This window comes from Clinocottus analis, unplaced genomic scaffold, assembly GCF_023055335.1.
Source record: "Clinocottus analis isolate CAN_PGR_092001 unplaced genomic scaffold, fCliAna1.0.p SCAF_16, whole genome shotgun sequence".
In the NCBI taxonomy this organism is placed as follows: Eukaryota; Metazoa; Chordata; class Actinopteri; order Perciformes; family Cottidae; genus Clinocottus; species Clinocottus analis.
The window spans coordinates 6,911,417-6,923,439 of NW_027175887.1; the positions used below are offsets into that span (position 1 = coordinate 6,911,417).

Consider the following 12,023-nt stretch of genomic DNA (forward strand, 5'->3'; position numbering starts at 1 on the left):
CAGAGGTCGCAAAATCAACCTATTTCAAGCCAGAGTAGGAGCCTGAGTGTAAGCGAACAGACTAAAGGATAGTTTGGTTGATATTGGACACTCTCTCAGTTTATGTTCCAATGCTGAGTCAAGTGCGACGCCTTCAACATTCGCTATACCCGACAGGTCCGGTGTTTGACTTTATCAAACCGATTTTAAAAAGTTTACATCAGTGCAACCCGATAGAGGGACAAATTAGTTTCATTTTCCAGCTGAGGCTTTGGAAATAACCAAACAGCTGAAACAGCTGATTCACTTTGATTCTGTCTGAAATAGAAACATTGAGTCATGATAGAAATGATTTCTCTGCAAAAAAAAATGTTTTAATCTATTATGCTTTCTTTAAAACATCTCTAACCTTCAGAAACTGGAATAGTTGTAATTTCTTGGTTGTCAAGCCAAGGACCATGCCTACAATATTAACTGAAGCGTAGCTCTTCTGGCTCACGGATATTCTCATCTACTTATTCTATACTCATGCGTTGATTGAAAGGAAACATATGGACGCTTGACATCAGCACGGCCACCTGTGTGAAGGAAAACAGACTGTATGCACCAACCATCTGATTTTAAATGCTAGAACACAGCATCCTGTTTAACTTTACAAGAAGTCATCTGCATATGCATATTTCTTTCTAATGGAATATTTTCAACAGTTCCTTGGTGCAAATCTTCTCTCAGTGGTGGTCTTTGTTAAATTCGAAAATCACTTCACTAAATTACACCTTGCCATCTGTTTGGCTCGATCAACTGCATAATTTAATGTGATCAGCCATTCCCTGCACCTTTCAGGATGCAAAAAAAAACAAACTCCAATGAACACAAGGAGCTTCTGTCTGTGAGGCTCACAAGAAATGGAAAGCAATCACTGATGCAAGTTCCTGCTTATTTCAGTGGGCCATTTTTACATAGTATAGCCTACACTGCCATGTCTTTCTGAAAACCGGCAGGAAAATGTTCAAGAAACTGTGTTTCTTGGCAGACATCCAAATGTATTGGGAGAACAGGTATTTGGGAGAAAAAAGTAGGATGCAAGACAAAAACGACTAAGTGCTCTGCTTTGGTTGTGCCTCATTGAGTTAACAAAACATTCCAAAATCATAAATAAATGATATTCAAATTTGGATTTCTTGCTCCTGAATCTTTTCACACTTCATTCCCCCTCTATTCCATTCACATGTGGTCAGCTGTGTAGTATGATTGATACCTGGCCCTGCAGCAGTGGATGTACCCGTGTAAAGTAACAGCCTGGGCATACATGTGTGCTGTGCAGTAGTTTTGACATCTGGCAAGAAGAAACTCCAGATAATGCAACACAGAGCCATGGTTTGGGTATTTGTGCTGGCTAACATGATGGTCACTGACCTGACAGTGGATGGAAGCCTTGGGGCTGGAGTCAAGTAAACACCCCCGCTCGCCCTCATTATGTAGAGCTGTCAGTGTAGACTTCAGCTTACTATTACAGTACAGCAGAGGAAGCAGGGAGGACACTATGTGTCCTCAGACTTGACCCCAGAAAATATAACAAACACCATTCAGTCTCACAGCTTTCTCATCTTCTTCCTCGGAAAGTCTAATGAATCTAGAGTTAAGAATGAATTAAACATGTTGACCCACATGTGGTGGAAACACATATTACACTGGATATATTCAATGTTCTACCCCATCCACCGAGAGGGGAGTTAATTAAATCTTAAAAGGTTTTGCAATGCTATAATGTACACCAATGAATGAAATGGAGTATAGACCAATTAAAATGAAAATAACAATAGCCTCTTGGTTATAGGATTTATCTTTTCATATTCAGACTCAAGGTTCTGAAAATAATGAATGTAATCCAACAAATATCCGAATCAAATGTTTCAAGGCAAATTGAATTAGTTCAGCTTCCTGATGGGATTCAAGGAAACGCTGAAGAAAACACATATCAGGCACAACAACAATATTAGAAATGGATTATGAATGAGAAGTTATTAACACTGAAAACAAGTTCATAGAAATACTTTGAACCCTATTTGAATAATTTCTTTTGAAAGTCTGACAAAGAAATACAGTCTACATTGTGTGAATAAATTTACTGATGCTGGAGGTTTAACAACTGTTTCTTTACTTTTATCAACACTAGTGGTTGTAGGATATTTCTTTTCTCAAAAGTATATCTCTAACAATAAATTGTAGTTCCAATTATTGAGCACAATAACAGGTGATTTGCATCATCTGTTCCAAAACCAAACAAAACAAAAGTGGGTCACATAATGATAAAAGAACAATATCCATCTGCAAAGTAAAGTGTGGTTAAAAGCTCCACAAAAAAAGCTAGCGAGCAGACCTTGAGCAACATTTGAATCATGACTGTTTCTGTACTGGAACCTGGTCACCATATTTCTACGTATTAAATTAATAATGGTCACCTGCTGTTGTCTCTTGCTATTGTCATTTTTTAAAAACAATGTTGATTGTTTCCGAGCTTCGAGGTCGCGACCACGAACACGTAGTCAAGAGATGATGAAGAGATTCAGCGTATTCTGTAGCGTGTTGGTAGCTGGTGCAGTCATGAGGCTAAAGGTAAGCGAATCCCAGAGACCTGACCACAAAGAACAACAATTAGGAATTAGAAAATAACAATAATTTACACTTCCATCACAATCTTCTAGAGATCTCGAGAACTATACGACACTGAAATGTATTCAGTTTCAACATGAACAGAAGCAGCAAGTGTCAACAACAGAGAGACTGAAACCAGTAATTTTAAAATTAATCAATTGATAATCAAATGATATCACCAATTAATGTTCAGACAATTGACTATTCATGTATCAATTCAGCTATAATCAGCAACTCATATACAGCCGGAAGATAGAGAACCGTTCAATCAAGAAAATGTTATTAAAACATGAACAGACTGATTTTCACCAATATGTATAGAGTAAAGCCTTAGTCTTTTGTTATTTGTACCAACAAACAAAAATCTCGCATTAAAAACAGAAATGATCTTTCTTCTCAAATGACTGACTCTATGACAAGCCTTCTTCAAAGAGCATGAAGTAAATTGTCTCTAAATGCGCAATTTATCTCACTAGGACAGAAAGAAAAAGTGAAAGGTTGACACACACTGAGAAGAACATTCATTCATTTCACCAATTGCACGCTGGCCGGATACGGTTGAACAGCGGAGCACATGTTTATTCCAAAATTGGTCTAATTTTCTTATTGCGTCAAGATCAAGACCGGAAGTGTGACAAAGTAATCACATTTCCTTTATACATGTCTGCTTTTAAAGAGAGAAAGGATCAGAGCGTGTGTGGAAGGTGCTTCTTTGTTTCTCAAACGACTGAGGACAGGACAATTTGGGACAGGATGTGTCTTGAGTCTTCTTACTGTATATGTACATGCCGAAGGACGATCGGTCTCACCATATTGGATCTCATGGCGCTGTTGTGATTTCCAAGGCACCCACACAGATTTGCTCTCATCGCAGCAGCAGTTATATCTGGTGAACATTTATTACACATATTTCGTTTTTATTCTAGTGAGTTACCACGTTTGACTTTTCCTCCTGGACAGCCTTTTCATTAAAACCCGGAGCTTTATGCTGATTGGTAGATAGACTATACGCTGTATTAACCATGGATCATCGCCCTGCTTCAGATTCATGGGGTGTTGAACTGGGGTCAAGGCAGATATACGGTACAGTATATAACTGGCTGGCTTTCTCTTTGGCAGTAAATTATTGGAGGATGCACATAGGAGGTGGAAGGTTGAATTGTGACTGAAACAGTGCAGCGCGTGTGTGTGCGCGTGTGTGTGTGTGTGTGTGCTGGTGCGTCACAGCACAAAACTGCTTTTGTCCAAGTAATCAATGGTGCAGTCTTGGCCTTTACCTACAGCGATGTGCCTTCCCGTTCGTTTTCAATGTGTATTAACTGGGCCGCACTGTGGCTCAGTGGGTTGAGACTAGTCTCGATTGTTGCTTCACTTTCTACACATTGAGTGTCCCTGTTCACTTGTATGCTCATAAGCCCCAATGTGTCTTTTCTTTGTACTCCATGAAACCTGTTCCACTGTTTTTCAATGTTGTTCTTAACAAAAATACATGTTCATTGGAGTGAACTTTCTCCTCACACTGTAGAACACTCCTGCAACATGTTCATCTGCTCCGTCTCTGTGACAGATTTACTCGTTCCATATCAACTCCCAGGTGCTTAGTGTTCAGAGGATTACAAGTTGTAAACACCAAATCAGCTTGGGAGTTATTTGTCGGCGTTGTATCCAGACTTCAGATAAATGTGAGCAGTGGGATTTATTAGAGAACTCTGCAGGTTGTCAGCTACACTTCAGCTGTTGTGAGCAAGAAAGAGGTTCTCTAAAAAGGGTTCTTCATGTACAGCAAAGCCCTTTCAGCTGCATTTCTTACATGCAAGATCTTACATTAGAAGCTATTTGAGAAGACTTAATGCAGACTTTATTCAACCCACCTGGACTGGAACAGGCACTCCAAACAACCTCTTAGGTCTTAAAGGATAAACTGGCATCCGGCCTAGTCTTTTTTTTTTTTTTTATCTTAGCGAATAATGTAATACAACATATAAATCTCTCCTATACACAAACTATAGTTAGAATGATGATAATTTTGATATTACTACTAAAGACCAGCCTGAAGGACCAAATTAAACTCTTGAAGGTCACTTTTTATCTAATGAGCAGATACATTTTTTTGGACAATCCTTTTTAATAGTGTGTGTATGTATATATTATGTTGTGTGATGTCTTGACCTATTTGGACCCTGAATTTCATTTTGGGGATCAAATAAGTTATTATCTATCTATCATCCAACTAAATACATAGTGTGACAAAAAAAAAAGGTCCATCTTATCTTCAGAAGTATGAAATGGTTGCTGAAAAAAGTAAATGTTATCTAGAATGTACACTACAGGAGGGACAGCATCTCAGCACTGCAAACAGTGTGCCATGCAGGGCTCAGCAACATCACTTGCCTGCTTATCCAAAACTCTGGGCTGTGTTCAGTGTAGTCTGATGTAGTTGACCAATAAGGCAAGTGAAAAAGATCTGCAGACTGTGAACTTTAGGAAACAGAACATGATAAGTGGGGTTGAACCCTGAGGACATAATGGGATACCACCAACAAATGGGGGAAAACATATTTTCCACAGAGCTCACAACCAATACAAGATGACTCAACACATATACACATGGATCCTTGGGGCTTCATACTTTAGAATGATTAAATTTGAGCGTGGCAGCATGTGTGTTGCACACTAATGTGCAGTCTAACCATGCTTCAGACGGGCAGCTCATGGAAAGCCCCGTCACGGCAGAGTCACCGCTTCTGCCCGACGCTTCAAAGGCTCTGGAGCACAAAGCATTCTGGACATTTTGAGGCAAAAACAAACATGAGGAGGAAAATAAAACCCTCTAAAATAGCACACTAACGCACAATGAGTAACAACATTTTCAGAGAGGTATCAAACCCGATCAGCGTCAAACCTATGCATGACTGGCCTCCTCTACTGGTATTGTAGAGCTTCTCGTCTAAAAAGCTAACACTGACTGACAAGACCCCCTGATTATTTCATCACTGAGTAAGGTGTGCTGAATATAGCACTGACTTCAGAAGCAGCAGCCTTACAACAAGTTACTGGACAAGTGCTCCACTAGTGGCCAGCACGTAGAAACTCTGATAATTTGGTCTGTAGTGTTTAGGGATAGAATTAACAAGTTTAAAAACAAAGATAACCTCCTGAGATGTATCTGGAGAGTGCGTATGTTGGTTTGCTTACACTTTGCACTGTCGCACATTGTGAAATTAGGTCAATATAAAAGAACCAAAGTCAAAAAAACAACAAAACAAAAGTTATGTATCATTTGTGTCACTGTTGAATAAGCAAAGTGAAATTACCATGCCCGAACTGTCAAGCTGCGCTGGTGTCTGCAGAGCTGCACATTGGTTTTAATGAATTAACGAGCCAAGAAAGAAGATGTTCCATTCAGACAGCACAAAAGTGACTCATGTATAATTGATGAGTGACTCAGTGTTGGGAAATGGATGTTGGGGACTGGTGGGTGTTATTAGTTGGAGCGCCAATGCAAATGGTGAGCAGGCACAGACACTTTGTTTGATTCTAACTATGCAAGTGCAGGGACCGTAACAGGGACCATGAAGAGGTTTTGGCTTAATTTTTGTTGTGATATGTATGCCATTGTTGTGTTTTTTGATAACATAATGTTCTGGCATCTGAAAGAGAGAGAGCGGTGCTCTGATGTAACTCCGAGTCTTTCCATCACAATCCTCCTCGTTGCCTAACAAGCCTTCACTCACAAACATACTTTTACACTCCTAGGTGTAAAATACTGTGTGAAACTTCAGGGGGGAAGAACTGCCTCTGTCTACCAAAGTAAATGAGTTAAGGATGTCAAGCAAGGGTGTCGGTGCACTATTTTAACATCTATTATTTAGTCTATTATCACAGGCTTTTGAATGCAGATGCCAGTAAACCCGGTCTTTATGGAGGTGGAGGTTGGAATATTCTACATGATTCAAAAGGTGAAATCCACCACAAAAGCAGAGCCAGTCGTAGCTGTGCTTTAACGCTTTTAAAGCAGCAAGAAATACGAACAAAGAAAATGTGGGCCAGAGAGCTAAGTAACCACTTTCTTTACCAATCCATCATCCGTCATCTTTAAAAACACTTATCCATGTACAGAAACAATTAAAGGTCAAAGAATACAAATGCAGGATACATGTTTTCTAAAAGCTATATGATTAAAATGACAATCACTGTTTTCTGTAAATGCTAAACTTGATTACCTGTACTTCTTCCCAGAAACGAGACAACATGACAAGTGACATATACAGGGTTTTTTACAATCAGGTGAGTACATGTGGCAATCATTATTTTCCCATTTACCAGAACGGTCCATAGGTGCTGGCACTTATGGAGAAGCCATATTGTGCTTTGCAGAAACAGAAAACTGCAATTAGTGAGATGCCTTTTGTTGATGGAACTGAATGTGTTTGATGTTGGAAAATAACAACGAGGCAGTTCTGGTAAATCATCATCCAATCAAGGAGCTGATTCAGAGAATGAATGTAATTTCAAAGTCTAAGAATGAGTCATATTGGGGTTGTATCGGGTAATGTAGCAATGTGTGGAAAAACAAAGAAAAACAAGTAAAAAGGTGCTGTCAGCCCACATGTAAAATGTCCAGCTAATCAGATGATGTTAATCAAGTCTGGGCGACGGCGCAATGCTGGTAGTGACACTGAAACAAGCCCAGAGCGTCTCTATCGGCACTAACCTGTCATATACCCAGTGAGAAAACACCAATTGTATTACTAACTGTAGTCTTCAAGGTATAATTGGCAACTCTGCAACTTCTTCAATATTAGGTTCAGTAAACGTCTTAAAAATCAAGTTTAGAAAATGTCTTAAATATCAAGTTTAGAAACGTTCTAATGCAAACTATGTGTTGTTGTTTTTTTAATAAAGTGAAGTACATTGTCCGTTAATGCACGTATTTATGTAAACACTATCATATGTACCAAATATACTTTCTCTGAATGGTGATCTGACTTTATTTTAATAACTCAGACAAGTAGCCAGTTGCAAAAAAAAAAAAAAAATCTTCATGAAAAAATTCTTGGCCTCAGAATACAGGCACTGCCTGCCAACTGTATGACTTGCTGGAGGCTATTCAGGCTCCTGTGAGCCATCCCCTTCCCTCCCTCCACACCCAATCCAGCAAAACCCACACTTCATCTATTTATTATAAAACAATCTAGTTCTGCTGCTTAACGACATCAACTGCGAACTATATCTTGATGCAGGTGTTTTGAGGTAGAATGAGGTCATCACACTATAATCAATAACACTGTCTTTGTATAGATCAAGAGCATGAGCTCGAAGTGGATTTCACTGCAGGAAAGAATCCCAGAGGACCCTGCAGAAGTCTGATCCCTCACCAGTCCGTCAATACTTGCACAGTCAACACTACGCTACTGCACGGCAGAGCAGCTAGAAGCCAACAGGCATTACTCTCACAGTCAAGACTGTACAGGTTAAAAAACACAACAGGGAAATTTGGGTGTCAAGGATGACTAGGTGTTGCACTGTGCTTTGCTTTTCTACTGTGTGTCTTTAGTGCAGAGGGTGCACTAAACTGCATCAGTTCCTCTGAAGTGTGCTGTGCTCGTTACACTTCTGTGTAACCAGCGCGCACATTTTTAATACACGTGAAAAACAGTGATGATTTCATGTTACACAGTGACGGTTTTATGTTAAACTTGCGGAAGATTATCTGGTTGTTTTTACCAAAATATGGGATTCATAGTTTGCTTACTTTTGCGGTTACATAATAATTTTCTTATGTTTACTGGCTGTGAAGTTGATTGACTATGTAACGCCACATGAAGGCAGACAGTCATCTGCTGCAACTCGTTAGACAGTGTGTCTCATTTTCAAAAGTGCCAAGAGTATGTCCTGTGCAGACAGCAGGACACTCGAGTAGAGTACAAATACACAAACAGGAGGCTAAGACGTATTATTATTGTTAACAGTGGTGTGTTACAACGTAATGCTTCATCTACTAAATTCCTCCTAAAACTAGTTCCTGAAATTATGTAATGTTGAATGGAAAAAGGTCTGGTCACCACCACCAACAGCAAATATCTTCCAAAGAATTTCACCATATATTTTTTTTTACATTGTTATATCAGATATTTTTTGTTGTTGGTTAAAACTGTTTTTTATTTATTTAGGATGTAAAGAAACAAATACAGTGTTTATGGTTGTCATGAGTATTGTAGACTGCAGATGTGTTGTTTCCACTGATTTTGTCCACTAATTTGTAGCATCATTATTATTACTATGGATATATGTGATATTTGATATATGCAAATCAGTTTGTCAAGTTATCTCCTGGCAATACAGAATCTGAGCTGGATGAAGCAGAATAACTAGTTTTTGTTTCATGCTGTAATTGCCATCTGTCAGTCCACTCTCCAGCGGACTTAATGGGGAGATAATCAATTTGTTGACTCCACCATGACTCTGTGAAGACCTTCCTATTAAACACTACACTGAGCAACCATCAGAGCATGAACAAGTGTGTACACATCCTGCAGGGGGGACCAGCAGGTCTACACACAACTTCAAATGAAATCTGCTTATAGCTAATGAAGAAAAACTAAGCTCATGCTAAATACAAATCAATGCCTAAGGGCCTTTGTATTCGCTATTGCATGTACAAGCAGTGGTGGACAAACCAGAATTAATAGCTGCTATTGTTCCCATTAAGGAGTAATTCCCCCTTTGCTTTTGACCTTTTTACAACATAAAATATAACACTTGGGAATACAACAAAAATGCAGAGCAGACTAGCTGCCCTGCACGGCTCATTACACACCGCAGAATAAAAATGTAGATGGATGAATAACGGAGAGAACTATGATATTCTTAGATGCCCTTGCCCGAGTGGTGCCAAATAGGAGGTCATGTTGTTACTTCTCAAAAGAGATTTTTAACTCCAAAAATGTTTTTTCAGTGTAAGGCAGTACTGGCGGGCCGTATTTTTTTCAGAATTAAAAGTTATATATATTGTATAATGTATTTGTTTTTCACAAATACATTACATGTATTATCATTACTTTTTATTATTGGCTTATTTTCTCATTGCACAGCTCCTGACTTTTCTGTTCCTCAGCTTCTGGCCGGCGTGCAGGCACGGCTCGCCAGCTGGTTAAGCATGCTGCTTAACGCTCTTGTCCAATCAGATTTCACCTCTGTTTCTCGAACAAGAAGAAGAAGCAGCAGCTGCAGACTTTCCCTGTGGACACTGTATAATGGCGGGATGGTCTGCGCTAGCTCGCTGTTAGCTCAGGGTTGCGCTGTTCCACTGATCCACTGGAGGCACAGGTAGAAAATCCACGGCCCGCCACTGGTGTTCAATTCAATAAGCAGAAAAACACCTGCTCCTGCCCCAAAGATTTCAGCCACATACATTTTTTTATTTAACACATTTTTTGGAACACTGTTGATTTAACATGTTAATTGCAGTGGTAGCGACCGACATTTGTATAGAGCGTATTCACGTGACGTCATCATCTTAATTGTGCCATCTTGGGGTCCACCTAGTTAGCCTGCTGCTAGTGGGAGGCAATAGATTTTGCGTACTGGAGACAAGTTTTTACACACAAGAAAGTTTCAAGCCGTACAAAAGTCTACAGACCTTTGCCGAATTCACACCAAAAGCGTAACGCTTCCTTCCCTGATTTTACTCGCTCGACATGTTATGTGGTTAACTCGTTTTTTGCTGTTTCGCAACCAGTTGCAGTGGAAAGCCGGCGCGGCTTGAGTCCCGTTACTCCTAGTTACCATCATCACATATCCCGGTCACGTTCCTGTAAAACAGTTTTCATTTCCGCTATCGCCCATGAGACATTACCAACTATTTCTGCGTTATGCTTGTTGTGTAAATACCACAAATAAAACAAATGTCGGAACATTAAGCGCCCCGTGTCTGGGTTCATACTATGATCCGTTGATCCGCACACATCTGTCTCCACATCTGTCTCCGGCTCCAGGACGAGTGTCTGGATGACGCCGCTTCCAGCGCTCATTCAGGACCAGCAGTGACTGTTTGGCTGGCCGTGCTGAGAGCTGTTCCCATGTAGCCACTGTTTTATTTTACCTTGAAATGAATCACAGAGTAAAGGCTGACATCGCCTGACAGAGTTGCCATGTTCATGGCTTTCTCTCAAGTTTCCATTCAGTTACTTTTGCGCAAGTGTAAGACATTGATTTTCGCTTGGCGAAAAAGCAAAAGGAGATTACATTACATTACATTACATTTAATTTAGCTGACGCTTTTATCCAAAGCGACTTACAATAAGTGCATTCAACCGTAAGTACGAAGTAGGAACAACAAGAATCAAGGCAGTACAATTTCTCAAATAAGTCAAACTACAAAGTGCTATCAGTAAGAGCCATCTAAGTGCTGCCTAAGTGCTGCTGTCATTGTCTTTATCGAAAAAGATGAGTTTTTAGATTATTGACGAGAGTGTGTCAATGGAAACGTGGTCACAACCCGATGTATCAACAGAAACACATGAGAACAGTCCTAACGCTCATACGCGAGTGAAACCGAAGTAAGTTAGACGCACTATTTGAGAAGCTGACAAGTTGAAGTACAAGCCTGTCTTGTTGAGCTGATAAACCCATATTCTGAATCATTAGTCCCACATCCAACAATAAGGCACAGTACAATAATCACAAGACACACCGTTTTGAACTGAAATTGTGTCTCCTTCAGGATATAATGGTCATTTCTTAAGAAGAGCGGCATAGAACACAGCAAAACAATGTCGTGCATGGACCCCAACATGGCCACCAAAGCTGGATGTGGTCACGAGGGTGAATACGCTCTACAGAGTTTTGGGTTTAAGCGTGCGGTATCTTCCAGCCTCATGTGAACCAACATGCTGCTCTCTTTTCTGCCATTGAGAGTTGAAATATGGCCAACTCGTATGTCTTTGGCATTGAAAAGTATCAGTGCTAGTGTCTGACTGTATCTCATACCATACAAGGGCTGCGCTAAATAAATAACCGTAATATGTTAAGGTTCAAAGTTTTAGAACAAGTTAATACATTCTCACAAGTCACAAATATTAAACATGAGCTAAAGTTAAAAAGATGTCTCCTCTGTGATTTATGTTGTCCATGCAAATAAGATCAACCAACTTGTGATTGGTCTTCAGAGAGCACAGGAGGACACTTCAGTGTGGAAATCTCACCTCTTTACATCATGAGACCTTTTTAGTCTTGCCCAACATTTTCGGTCATAACAGAATCAAGGAATTTATAATGAAAACAAGTATAACACTGATTCCACAGAGCAGACTAGCTAGCTAACGTTCAAAGTGTGAGGCTCCAGAACACTGATCTCAGACCTGCTGCTTTCAAAGCTCATTATTGTT

The 12,023-nt window shown here is 39.8% G+C and overlaps 1 protein-coding gene across 1 annotated transcript in view; it reads right to left on the bottom strand.

Moving 5' to 3' along the window:
* asic2 (acid-sensing (proton-gated) ion channel 2) overlaps window positions 1–12,023 on the bottom strand; it is a 275,335-nt gene that overhangs the window by 127,520 nt on the left and 135,792 nt on the right. The window lies entirely within an intron of this gene.